This window comes from Tasmannia lanceolata, unplaced genomic scaffold (genome assembly GCF_043159265.1).
Source record: "Tasmannia lanceolata isolate RefF3 unplaced genomic scaffold, GAP_Taslan_0.1 ptg000012l, whole genome shotgun sequence".
In the NCBI taxonomy this organism is placed as follows: domain Eukaryota; kingdom Viridiplantae; phylum Streptophyta; class Magnoliopsida; order Canellales; family Winteraceae; genus Tasmannia; species Tasmannia lanceolata.
This window is the reverse complement of record NW_027518689.1, coordinates 54554327-54569227: the sequence shown is the minus strand read 5'-3', so window position 1 is coordinate 54569227 and position 14901 is coordinate 54554327.

Below are 14901 nucleotides of genomic sequence, written 5' to 3'. Positions count from 1 at the left end.
TAAAGTTTTCAAATGTTTTTGAGTTTCAAATTTCTAATGTTTTTGGATTTTAAAGTTTTTCCAATGCTCTGAACCTTTAAATGTTTTCAATCTTAAAGGGAACACGCAAGTAAGACCACAAACTAGGGCAAAGCCTTAAAGTAAAAAGGGGAAACCCCAAACAAGCAACAAAGGTCTCAAAGAGACGATCCACAACAGGAAACTGGCGTCTCAAAGAGACAAACCACAACAAGAAAGATAGTGCCCCAAGAACAGAGAAAACAATCTAAGATCCTAAGCAGGGAAGGCTCTATATGACTGATTTAGTCTTGAACGAGGATGAATGACAACAACTCTAAAGGCGGACTCGCTCTAAAAGAGGAGGCCGCTCTAACATGAGGCTAGGTAAGCCTCCTAAAGGGGAAATTCTCTATATGAGACAATGCTTGTCTCCGAGACGCAAATGATGTAAACATCTGATGAGACTGGGCAAGTCTCCTATATACAAAGGAGGGGTATGCTACTTGGACTGAGCAAGTCCCCTAAGGATGGGCTTGGGCTAGCGCCTTCATCGCCCAACCTGACAGAAAGCTCCAAAAAATCGATGGAATTTCGAAAGAAAACTTGAAATGAAAGGAAACCTCGATCATAAAAGGAAGCCCTTAACCCTCTAGAGGACTCGAAATGAAGGGGGAAAAGGGCAAGGGGTATTGGCACAACCCGAGTATATATTTTTTTTTTAATTTTATTTTTTTGACAACAACAATATGGCAACCTTGTAAGAGTTCTGAGCCACTTGAACTTGTCAAACACCAGGAAGAAATACTCCCTAAGCTATCTACCCGAGAACACAAAAGGAAGAATCTCAGACAATTTCCAAATAGAAAGCTTCATTTAATTTTCAAAATACCCCAATGGCTTGAACCCAGGCGCTAAAATGAAAATCACAATCACAATCACATTATAAATGTTGGGGAAAAGATGTGAATAGAGAAAGAAAGCAGGGAATGAACCTCAATAATCCGAAATCGATGAACCAAGGAGTGGAGACCAGGGGACCGGCTAAACAAAACCAACTTAAACTTCATGAACTTCTAAGCCTAAAAACATATATGGGTATCTCAATGCCATCCACAAAACTTAAAGAACAGACCCAAAGTGATAAGAAATGATCAACCTAATAGAACTGATCTAATGTATTATTGGAACCATGCCATGTAAAAATGATACAAAGGGAATAGCAACAGGGGGCTCCCTAATCCTTAGAAAATGAACAAGCTCAGCTTGTCTCACATTGATCATGCTAACCACTATAGTCACATTGACACTAATCCAAGTAAAATGCAAGCATCGCCAAAACATCAAAAATAAAAGCGAAAGAAATAGCTCTGGAAATCTAGAATCATTCAAATCAAGCATAAAAGAGCAGGCTTACTATCGAGTTGCATTTGAAGAGAGGACGACCAACCTTGCGAGTCTCCTATAACAGCACTTCAGGTTGAATTCCTTCTTTTATCTCCGAATCCAAAATTTAATAAATCTCCAGCTCCTTCTCCACACTAATCCAACAACTTATCTCCTCCCCTATTCCTTCAATTTAGCTCCAAATGAGAGAAGACCCAAGTCAATTTCTGATTTCTACTTCTCTCTTTCGGATTTTGGAATTTCTGAAATTCATAGTAGATGGGGCAGGGATTTGACGGGGCTACCGGTGAATTTGCCGACGATGACGCTTGTGGTCGGACTATTCAAACCCTTATCTTTTTCCTTCTTTCTACTCTTCACAACCTACCGACCCCAAGAGGATTCTCTGATCTTTGCCTTTTTCTACCAAACCCTTAAGATATGGAGAGCTTCCATGATAGCTAGCTGATGAAGATGATTGGGGTAATGGTCGGAAATTTCAGGGATGGCTGTAGAGATGGAGTTTAGATTTTAGAACACAACAGGGGATATGTTCTAGGGTATGTGATGGTGGGAAACGGTGGAGGCGATGGCAATTGTTAGAGAAGATGAGGGGCAAATATGGTGTAGAGGTGGTGATGGCTGTAAATGGGAGAAAAATCGAAGTGGGTTTGATGGATTTTGAAGTGGGTTTGATAGAGATGGTGGTGGCTTACGGTGGAGATGGAGGTAGAAGGTGGAAACAATGGCTGAGATTGAGGCAAGTAGAGAGGATGGGAGAGTGGGTTTGAATGGAGATGGCCGGCCGGAGTTAATGGGGTATCGGCCGGAGCATGGTGGTGGTGATTGGGGAAGATGAAAATGAAAATGGGTTTGGGCTGAGAAAGAGATGGCAGAGGAGATGGAGGTGGGTTTGGGTTTATGAAAGGGACGAAAATGGAGGCTGATGGCGGTGGTGGGGTCAACCGGTGGGAAGGATTCGATCGGATTCCTACCTCCTCTCTTTCTCTTTTCCTTCCGCTCTCCCTGTTGGGAGCCGCAAGCCGCAAATGGGGATGAAGACACCAAACCCTCTTCTAATTTCTTCTTCTTCTTCTAATCCTCTCTCTGCAAACGAAAGGAGTTGGATGGTGGAGGGATTTCCGATGGGGTTACCGGAGATGATAGGTTATAGAGGCCGGAGACAAGGTGGGGGTCGAGCGGCAATGGAGATGGCCAGCGGATCAGCGGATGAGGAGAGAAGAAGATGAGATGGTGGATGGGGTAGATGGAGGTGATTCAGGGGTTTAATGGGTAGGGGTTTTGAGGTGGAGGTGGAGATGAAAACTGATGGTGATGGACGGAGGTGGCTGTTAATGGAGGTGGTGGTGCCAAGGTGCAGATGGTGGCGGCGAGGTGGGGCCGGTGATGGGGAAGATGGGTCGAAGGTGGAGGGTGATGGCTGGAGAAGTTGCAGCCCTCCCAACCTCCTCCCCTCTGTTGTCTCCCTTGGTGGCTGCCCTCAATCCGGCTCCTCTTGCTGAGCGAAGAAAAAATCCCGAAATCCCCTCCCCCCTCTAGCCCTAATCGATCAGCTTTTTTTTTTTTATAAGGGGAAAGATAAATTCGACCCCCCTCTTTTCCAAAGGACAGCCCCTCTTCTAATGGATTTCAATAATTTTTCATACAAGCAGGGGGGCAAACAGAAAACAGGGGGCAAATATTTCTTTTTCTCCTCTAATCCTAGGCCTCTAATTTGATCTAATGGCCCTCACTCATTGCTTGTAGAGGAAGCAATAGGAATTTCCAAGAATGCCCTCTTGTATACGGGAAATGACATATTTCACCTCTGCCCCTCTGAACTTGCACCATGACACTGCCCTAACTCGTTCGCTAGGCAGACGTGTACGAACCTTGATGAAATTTCGTAGGGACCTTGGTGAGACCCTAAGCTAGCCTAGGGTGTAATTTGGGGTCCATACACACTGATTTGAAAAAGGTTATGCACAAAACAAGGAGGTGCAGGGCACGGTCAAAATGGGGTGTCTACAGATGCCCCTCTTTGGCAGAGTGTGCTTGTCACACGAATGGCAAAGCTGACAAGACAACACATTTTGGCCGGCCCGAAAATAAGAAAAAGCAAATTTTTGGGTTTTGATTTTAAAATGGTATTCACAAGGGTGAAACAACAGAATAACACTACGAGACTCAAAGACTGAAAACAAAAGGGAGATAACCTCTCACCGACTCTTAACTCGGTGCTTGCAGTGAAGAATGAAGATTTTGATTGACAATTTAAACCAAGAATCACTTGGCTAATCATCGGGTGCTACAACGAGTAAAGAATACTTGAGAATACTCAAAACCGGATTATGAAATTACCAAAACGGGTAAAGAAGTATTTGAGAAAACTCACACTTTCAATACCGGACTACAAGACGGGCAAAGAACGTTTGAGAAAACTCAAACTATCAATACCGGAATACAAGACGGGTGGAAAATATTTGAAAAGACTCAAATTATCAATACGGAATACAAGACGGGTAGAGAACGTTTGAGGAGACTCAAACTATCAATACCGGAATACAGGACGGGTAGAGAACGTTTGAGGAGACTCAAACTATCAATACCGGAATACAAGACGGGTAGAGAAGGTTTGAGAAGACTCAAACTATCAATACCGGAATACAAGACGGGTAGAGAATGTTTGAGAAGACCCAAACTATCAATACCGGAATACAAGACGGGTAGAGAACGTTCGAGAAGACTCAAACAATCAATCATACGAACGAGGAAATCCGATGGCATGAATGATTGGGATAGAGCACTTATACAACCTATATATACGTACGTTATATTTGCAACATAAAAGAATTTTAATCAGAATTCTTTCCCCTTCCCCATGGTTTCATCTAAACCCCAAGTAAGTGGGTTTAGTTGTTCATGACGAAGGAAAACATAAAAGGGATAGAAAATAAAGGAGATGCCATATAATTACTTGAAAAGAAAAACTAAAAGAAAAATAAACTCTCCACTAGTTTAAATTAAACCAAAAATACATCACTTTGGAACTAGAAAATATAACAAAATAAAATGAAAACTTATTCTTTTTCTTCTCCTTCAAACAATGGTTGAAGCTTTGATCGCTCTCCTTCCTACTGTTGATTATCTTGGTCCCCTTCTTTAATGCTTTGCTTTTCACCCTTGGTTTGAACCTTGACTATTAGCTTGAAGGAAAGAGTGCACCAAACACCTCACACAATTGGTAAAGAAAAAGAGAACAAGAGAGTTGAAAGATAAAAGCAAGAGAGCATAGAATTTGTAAGAAAGTGAAGAAATAGCAAAACAATGGGCTGCAAATAAAAACTAAAAATTTTTAGAGAGATCAAAAGAGAACAAACAAAAGCAAGAGAAGAGAGAGGACCGAAATTACCCAGAGAGAGTGAGAGAGCTTGAGAGAGTGGTAGAGAGAAAAGATAGTGGTAGAGAGAAAAGAGAGCATGTAAAGACTAGAGAGTGAGAGCCTTGAATCATATTCTTCACTTCAATCTATAGAAGACATCCCCTTCTATTTTTAAAACCCAAGAAAAGACACAAACTTGGCAAGTGTCTTGTATTTTTGGAAACCAGCACCTGTAGTTGGCAATTTATGAACTTCCAGTACTTGTTGGTTTGGCAAACTTCGTCCTTTCTTTTCTCACAATTTCACCAACTTTAAACCTTTTGTTGGTAACTTTGACTCACTTTCGGGTAACCTTTTCTTCTCGTCCTTATGTGGGCATGAATTTGATTTGGCAACAAGACAAAAAATATGTTAATATATACATATATATATATATATATATATATATATATATATATATATATATATATATATATATATGAGAAAACGGTTCATACACATGTGTAGAGAGTTCTTTACACACTAGCTTAAAATACAGTGGGGCCCACATTGTTTGGGTGATCCAAGCCATCCATTTTAAAGGTCCTCACATAGATAGGGTGTCTACAAAAAATCAGATCCATAGGATCATCCCAACCCTATCATTTGTGGAGGTAAAATGGATGTCTTTAAACCTTCACAAATTAGTCCAATTTTTGCCTCCACAGTTCGAATGGTTACAATCATCCTCTGGATCTGATTTTTTGTGAACACCCTATCTATGTGAGGGCCTTAAAAATGAATGGTTTGGATCACCCAAATAATGTGGCCCCCACTGTATTTTAGGCTAGTGTGTAGATAACTTATCTACACATGTGTGTAGGAACCGTTCTCTCTCTCTCTCTCTCTCTCTCTCTCTCTCTCTATATATATATATATATATATATATATATATATATATATATATATATATATATATATATATAGTGAGAGAGAAAAGGTTTCCTACACACTTGTGTAGATAAGTTACCTACACACAGTGAGAGAGAAAAGGTTTCCTACACACTTGTGTAGATAAGTTACCTACACACTAGCTTAAAATACAGTGGGGGCCCACATTGTTTGGGTGATCCAAACCATTCATTTGAATGGTCCTCACAGAGATAGGGTGTCCACAAAAAATCGGATCCATAGGATCATCCCAACCCTACGATTTGTGGAGGTAAAATGGACGTGTATAAACCTTCACAAATTAGTCCATTTTTTGCCTCCATAGTTTGAATGGTTAGGATGATCCTATGGATCTGATTTTTTGTGGACACCCTATCTATGTGAGGACCATTCAAATGAATGGTTTGGATCACCCAAACAATGTGGGCCCCCACTCTATTTTAAGCTATATATATATATATATATATATATATATATATATATATCTTTCCTAAAAAATATGTGGGAATAGTTGCTGATTATAGAATCAGGCATAAAGTTTATAATTCCAAGTGGGTCCCACCATTGCATATAGGAAATTGCTATCGTTTTACATATCCAAAAACGTGGCTGCTTGCATGCTATTTTTCTCCCATGTCCAAGTGGATCCCACATGTTTACTGATGAGCACATTTATGTGTGAATTGTAGGTAGGAAAATCATGTAATTCTCTCATTTAAAGTGGTGCTACTAATGTATTTTCCTTGTTTTTGGTGTTTCAGGGTTATTTATGGGTTTTCATGGAAAATGAAGCTAAAGAGATGAAATTCCGAAGAAAATATTAAATACAAGAACACCACCTTTGTAGCCCATCATTGGGTTTAGATCATCTATGGTTCACTAATTGGTTGGCTCGGAATAACCTTGGAAAATTATTCGAGGGGTACATCCAATTCCATCAAGGCTCATAATTTTGAAAGGTTCAGATCATCTCATTGAATGATTTGGAGACACAATTAATTTACATTGGTGGGCCCATCATTTGAATAGTTTGGAATATTCCATGGAGTTAATAAGAAGACGCATATTATCTATATTGCAGCCCACTAATTGGGTAGTTCAGATCAGACCATGGAAATGATCGGGGCCACGACCAAGTCACATTGAGATCCACAATTTCAATGGTCCAGATCATATTATTGAAATAGTTTTGGAGTGCACTCAATTTACATAATGGGCTATTAATTGGACGGCTGGGATAATCCAAAATTTTGCATCACTATGTGTCCAACAAATGCGGGCCCCATGTTTAAAACATTATGACGCCTATTCCAAAATTTGGTTCGGTCATTGCTAAAGTAGAGGGCTGCCTTAGTGTTTTTTTTTTGGAATTTATTGGATGTGGGCATATTTATTTGGAAAATTGACCAAGTCAAGTGTGGAGTTGCCATAAAAATAAAAATAAATAAAAAAGAAAAAGAAAAAGAAAAAAAAGAGAGAGGCAAGTATCGTTTTTTATTGAATTGGCAATTTGGGCTCTTACGAAATGAAACTAGGAAGTTGGCAATATTACAAAATCATATGCTCATGCTTTAACTTACACAATGGGTTTTCAAATGAACGGTTTTGATCACCTACAGGAAACGGCATGCATAAACGTAAAGGTGGCAACAAGGAGCAAAACGTGGGACCCATTTGCATTACTTTTGGAAGCTTTTGCATCTTGCCTATTCACGTCAAAGCATGCATGCTTTCTCCTGGAAATAGTAATTTCTACTTAAATGTATTGCAAACACATGCAATGAATGTGGGACCCACTTGGACTACCAATCAATGCAATAACATTATATTTACAGCAGTTATTCTCACGTGAGGGTGGAGTTACCAACTTGAGGTGAAAAGATATATATTCAGTACAAGCTATTAGTTTGGGAAAAAAATACCTACTCGGCACATGCAAGTGGGACCCATGATTTTATTAGGAATTTTGAGTTCTCTTTCCAAAAGTTGGTTCGGTCAACTTAAGCTCAATTGGAAATTGCCATAAGGAGATTTGAACTTGTTGTTTTGAAGCATATAATGGCAGAAATAGAAGGTTTTAAATGGACATTTGCAAGTGCCCATATGAATAGAAACCTTGATGATTTTGGAGTTTATTCAATATGGTGTTGGCTTATTTCCAGTATGGAAATTCTATCTTTGATTGACCACGGCGTAGTTGCCATTGAGCCATGTTCCAATTTGTGACAACGGCAATAATCTTAATTGGAATAAGAGGTTTCTTAATATGATGGTTGGAAATCCAAGGTAAGCAGGTCACGTTTTTGGGCAACACAAAAAAAAAAAAAAAACAATTTAAATGGAAGAGAAAATCGGCAATTGGCTTCTTCTTGGAAAATTCGTCCCTTTGTTTTTCTTTTATAAGCTTTTTGTGATATACTCTCTACTCTCTCTTTTTACTACCTTACTCTCTCTCACTCTCTCCCTATGCCCTCTTCTCTCTAAAAGTTCTTTTCTCTCCCATTCTCTCCTCTCTCTACTTCTCTACCAAACTCTTGCTCTCTCTCTATGATTTTGCTTGTTCTCTCTTTTTTTCTACTCTTTCTTATTCTTTCTTGCTCTCTTTTCAAGCTCTTTTTCTTTTCTTTCTCTCAATCAAGAACCGATCCAACCGTCCGAGATCCTAATCCAAGGCGACACCAAGGAAAGAAGGCGGGCAATCAAGGAACGATCCAACCGTCCGAGATCCTAATCCAAGGCGACACCAAGGAAAGAAGGAGGGCAATCAAGGATTCAACCATTATTCGGAGGAGAAAAAGAATAAGTTTATTTTATTTTTGTTCTTTATTTTCAATTTAATTCTAAGTTAAAATTTGATGTACTCTTATTTTCAATTTCAATATTAAAGAGAATATTTTTTCTTTTGGTTGTTCAAATTCTATATAGCCTTTCTTTTCCCCTCTTTTTTTTTTTTCTCTCATTTTCTATGCATAACTAAATTCTAATTACTTAGGGTTTAGATGAACCCATGGGAAAGGGGAAGGATATTGATTAAAAAATATTTTTTCGCAAATATAATGTACATTGAAAATATTGCTTTGGCTTGTTATATATATACATATGAGGAAACTGTTGGTGAGCTAGCTTGCCCAATCACATGGGTCCCACATTTTGGGGAGTGATCCAAACCATTCATTTGCAAGGCTTTATCATAGATAGGGGGTGTACCAAAAATCAGCTCCGTAGGATCATCCTAACCCCTCCATTTGTGGAGGACAAAAATGGGGCAGATTTGTGTCTGTCCATTTTTGTCCTCCACAAATGGAGGGGTTAGGATGATCCTATGGAGCTGATTTTTGGTACACCCCCCATCTATGTAAGGGACTTTCAAATGAATGCTTTGGGTCATCCTAACAAAGTGGGCCCCCATGTGATTGGGCAAGCTAGCTCACCATAAGTTTGGTGAGCTTAAGCTCACCAACAGTTTCCTCTATATATATATATATATATATATATATATATATATATATATATATATATATATATATATATATATATATATATATATATATATATTTGCTCGGTCCCAATCAATCATGCCATCGGCTTTCCCCTTTCGTATGATTGATTGTTGATGGGTAAATTATATATCATATATATATAAGATACAACTTGATTATATAATCGATGAACTCTCATGGATAATGACATCTTTGCATCTTATCCTCCATAGACCATGTTTATTGGTTATATAACAAGCCAAAGCAATATTTTCAAATTTAATCAACAATCTAACCCACAACCCATGGTGGATTCTTGATCCCAAGTAGTTTTCCAATTTGAATCAAGTCCCTTTCTAATCAATTTTCTTTTGCAAGTTAGTTTAGTTTAGCTTTTCTAATTAGATTTTAGATTTTAGATAATTAATCAATTCTCTTAAAATTTGGTACACTTTGCCTAAATTAGGATTTTAAATCGAAAAGATCTTAGTTGAATTCGATTCTTAGATTGAATAGAATATACGCTTATATATAGTGTTGGCTCCGAGGTCAAGTCCATTGAAATCCTGAGATTTTGCTAGGCAACATTATATCATAGCTAGTATTCTAATCGGTACAAGAATAGGATTGACAACCAGATTTCTCTTCCCTGAGTTTGACCCGTATTTACACGATCCGTGCACTTGCGGTTATTTTATATTTCAATCATTTACATATTACAATTTAAACCGACGAGAGGGAGGCATGCATGTGGGCGTGAATAATGAGATGCCAATATTGTTTGCTGTCACTTGGCATGTATATATATAGTAGGCCCCATCAAGCTACCATAAAAGGCAAGTTTCTATCAAAACAAAAGTCCTTGTTGTCACCTTCCCATGCACATGGATGTATGCCTTTTTATAATCAGATCCATCCAAAGCAATAGTATAAAAAAATAGTATTTTGTTTCCATTGAAAAAAAAAAATGGTTGGACGTTAATGCATTTTTAACAAGAGAGAGTTGGCACCTTGCTGTAATCCCAACCATCCATTCAATGGGCCACAATTAAATTAATTGTACTCCTCCATAGAGTAATCCAAACCATTCAAATGATGGACTATCAACATAAATGAGTTGCCCTTCTAATTCATCTCCATTACACTATCCGACGTTCTATTTTTGATGAATGTAAATTAATAATGCCCCTCAAATCATCTCCCAAGGCCGATCCAAACCGTTCACTTCAATGGGCCACAATATAAATGTTGATTGCACCCTTTGAACAATTCCAATAATATGATCTGAATCATCCAATTGATGAGTGGCAATGTAAATTGGTCGTAGCCTAAAACATTGCTTCCATATGACAACATCACAGCTGTGAGACAATCCAAACTCTACAATTGATAAGCCACAATGAGCAGTGCAAAAATATTAGTGGGAGCTTTCCTTGTCCGGATATAACAACAAATCCAACGTTTGGGTTACCGAACGAATGGTCTGGATCATCATATATATTCAAAATTTCCACCCTCTTGGTCTGTTATGAAATTCGGCCAACATTAAAAATTGGTTGTTTCTCTTCAATACTTCATCTTTTAGCTTCAATTCCTTCAAAACTCTAATTAGAACCCTGAAACACAAAAAACACAAAATACCTTAGTAGTACCGCTTTAAATGAGAAAAATGAATGCTTTTCCTACCTACAATTCACACATAAATGTGCTCATCAGGCGTCTGCACTCTATCGAATTTTCGAAGACTCAGAGCAACATCCTCCAAATAGCGTCGTTGTTCTGCCGAATTTCGGAGAACTATTTGGTTATTTTTCAATAATAGCAACATTGTTCTGCCAAAATCTTGGCAAACTCGAAGCCCCTTCGTCCAAACAACGCCGTTACTCTACCAAATTTTCAAGGAACACAAGGCTCTATTGTCCACATAGCGCCATTGTTCTGCCGAAATCTCAGTAAACCAAAAGCCCTTCCGTCCAATCAGCGTCGTTACGCCGTCAGTTTCCCGACAAGCGCTCTTCTGGTAAATTTACATTTATTTCCCAGTAATGAGCACATTTATGTGTGAATTGTAGGTAGGAAAAGCATGCATATTTTATGTCTAGAGCGGTACTACTAAGGTATTTTGTTTGTTTTTTGTGTTTCAGGGTTATTCTTGAATTTTCATGAAAAATGGAGCTAAGAAGGTTGAAGACTAAAGAATTTTCCATCAATTGGACGGTTAGATCATCTTATGGTCCACCAATTGGTTGGCTCAGATAAGCCTTGGGAAATAATTTTTACGGAGTGCAACCAATTTGTATTTTGGCCCATTGATTGAATGGTTAAGATCAGCCCACAAAATTGATTCAAGGGGTGTGATCATTGGTAAAGCCCAAATATTCACATCAGTCAATTAATTGAACGGTTCAGATCATCTGATTGGAATAGTTCAGGGTGCAATTAATTTACATGATGGACCGTCAATTGGATGGCTCGGATGGTTTCACGAAAATGATATAAAAGAGAGGCAAATATAATTGTTTATGTATAATACATGGAGGGGTAGATTAGCCATTTGCAAATAATTGTGGCATGATTGCAATTCATTCAAAGGGTAGGGATAACTTAGTCGTTTCATAATGCAAGGAAGAGAAAAACCCAAATGTTTTAGCTCTCTCTCCCTTGGACGTTATTTTATTACACGTTTTTTAATAGTGGGCCCACGTATAAAAAGCCTCTCTCTCTCTTTCCACTCCCTATTTCGTCTCCCCTTTTCCACCAAAATAGCAATATTTCTAATTTTCTCTCACACCCTAATTCGTCCCTCTCTTCCTCTTTTCGTTGGAAATTAATTTCTTATTTTGAATGGTTGAGATGCAATCACATGCACATATCCCTTAACTTGGAAACTTTCTATTATTTTCTTTCTAACATTGAGAAAGTTGCTTGAGGATATAATTGGAAGGTTTTGTACACAACTTTGGAAAGAGAATAAATAGGGAAAGTAACCCACGTTCTTTTTAGAAGAAAGCTCATTCAAGCTTTAATCTCATCCATCCCTTTATTACCTAATCTATTCAAACAATCTCCACCCTACATATTTTTAACATTAAGAAATTTAGCAACCCTTCTCACCTAAATCCTATATAACTCTTTATCTTTCTTGAATTTTCGAAAGTGTTCATCTCATCTCGTCGCGTCTTTAGGGTTAAGTTTTTTTTTTCTCTCTTTCTCTTCCCTAATTTTCGTCCAACACTCTTCTCTTCCCTAATTTTCGTGCAAAATTTTATCATTTGTTCTCTTACTACACCTACATACTTTTCTTACACTATTTCTTATTCAATCTTTAATCTCATCTCATCATCTCATCGTACCCGCTCTCATCTTCCATCAAGAGGCTTGATCCGACAGTCTAAGATTCAATCCAAGGTGACATCAAGATTTGAAGGACAAGGATTCAACCATTGACGGAGGAGAAAAAGACTATGTTTTTCTTATTTTGCTCTTTATTTCAATTCCAATTCGATGTACTTTTGTTATAATTCCAATTAAAGAAGAGTTATTTTTGTTTCTTTTCCCTTTTTAAGTTTTTAGATGGCCTTGTTTTTCTTTATTTTCTTTGTTTCTTTTCCTTTCTCCATGAGTAACTAAATCCTATTTAGTTAGGGTTTAAATGAAACCATGGGGAAGGAGAAAGATTGTTGATTAAAATCAATGGTATGAAATAACATCATATATAGGGCTTTATAATATTGGATTCCCAATTATTCATGCCATTGGATTTTGTGGGACCCGATCCCGCGATAGGGTCGCGAGCGCGCGAGGCTCTACACTCTCTCTTAGTCTCTCGTACCCACGCGAATGGCATGTACTTTTTATTATTGATTTTAATTACCCAACCAAGCCATAGGGTGCAAATAAACGTGCAACCCAGTACCCATAACGGCAGGGGTAAGCCGCCGAGCCTAGTAAGGTGTGATTTAATTCATCTTTTCCGTGAACTTGGGATCACTAAGGCAATCCGAATTCCACACAAAAGAGAGTGACAGAGTCGCCACCTAGATGAGGGATCTAGGACCCATAATTGACCAGAAATCTAGACTCGTTACCTGGTTGCGAGAATGGAAGGTATGGGGAGTTACCACCACATGCACCATTCCTGCCCGATAATCGGTCTTCAATTCCAAAACTTAACTCTTTTGAATTTATTTTAAATGGCTCATTTAACTCTATATTAATGTGCGAACTACATGACATGCATCCTAAGATCTAATTTCAGTGTAATTCCTAAATGTGTATCTTGATTTTCTTAATTTGTTTGAATTCAATCTAAGTGAAAGTTTTCCTATTTCTTGCTGTTGGGTGTGGTTTCTCATCACCATGAGGCGTTCAGTACTCGACGAGTCCCGCGGATGGCGCCAATATGATGGCGTCTGAATCCGGGTCTGCGATCGCGCGGTCGGTAGAGGGCCTCCGCGGGGTCTGCAATCATAAACAGAAGGAGATCAGGGAGTCAGGGGGTTCAGGGTGGGTCCCGGACGACCACTTCGATACCCAAGTCAGATCCTTCGACCAATCAATATAAAGGACAGCGAGAAGAGGAGATGGTTCGATCAAGTTTACCAGGACCAAGGCGCAGATTCTTTTCTGAGCGTGTGGGTGGATAGGTCGGAAGGGACTAACAGGGAGAGTGGGATTAAGCTCCTAGTCTCCTCTGTTGCTGTCTTGCCTCTTTTTCCGGTTGCTTTGCGGGAGCTGAGAAAAAGGATCGATCCTCTTCTTCTTCCCCTCTCCTCCTTTTTAAAGGATGGCGCGCGGACCTTTTCATCATTATGGAGAGAAAATCTTCCTTGGCGGGATTGGGCCGTCCCTCTGTCTAGACGGCGCGCGTGGTTTCGCCAGAGAAAATCTTCCTTGGCGGGATTGGGCCGTCCCTCTGCCTGGACAGCGCGCGTAGTTTCGCCGGATAATCCCTTCCATAATTCGTGATGATGAGGTTTGGACGGCGAGAAGGTGATACGTGTCGTAATCGCACGGCCTTGCCGTTTCCCCGCGCCTTCCTACATGATGATGGGGCTTTATTGGTGCATGGGCGACACGTGGCGAGATTTGGGAGTGGCGCCGTATTTATGCCTCATCAGATGGTATGACGTTTCGGTCACTTGAAGAAAACTCCCAAATTCGTTCACCATTTGTGGGGTCTACTAGAGGAGACAAAGGCCCAATTAATTACATTAATATTGATATGTTGCATGTGTGCTTAGATGGGCATGACATCATGTTGTGAGGTAGCTTAATTTCCATAGGAAATAACTCAGTAGTTGGCCAAGTGTACTTGCCATTTTTGACATTCAATGAGATGCCCGTCTATGATTTTAGTTTGGAAGGCAAACCAACATTAGAGTTGCTATGGCTATTCTTTTGTTCAACTTTGGAACAGGTTTATGCAAAATTATAAAAAACTCCAAGAAACCCATATTCGACTACCCATTGAATTCTCCCAATTGCGAGATCTAATATGATGCAACCTTTTACAAGGCCTGAAAAGGGTGTTTGGCTGCTGAAATCCCCAAAAAATAAGTTTGATTGGTTGCAGGGAAGCTCCGGAAGTTGCTGGAAAGGTGATGTTTGGTTGCAGAGAGCCTAGGAAAATGATGGAAAGTTGTTGTTTGGTTACTGAGAAGCCTCGGAAGGTACTGTTTGGTCGTAGGGAAACCTAGGAAGGTACTGTTTAGTTGTAGGGAGCCT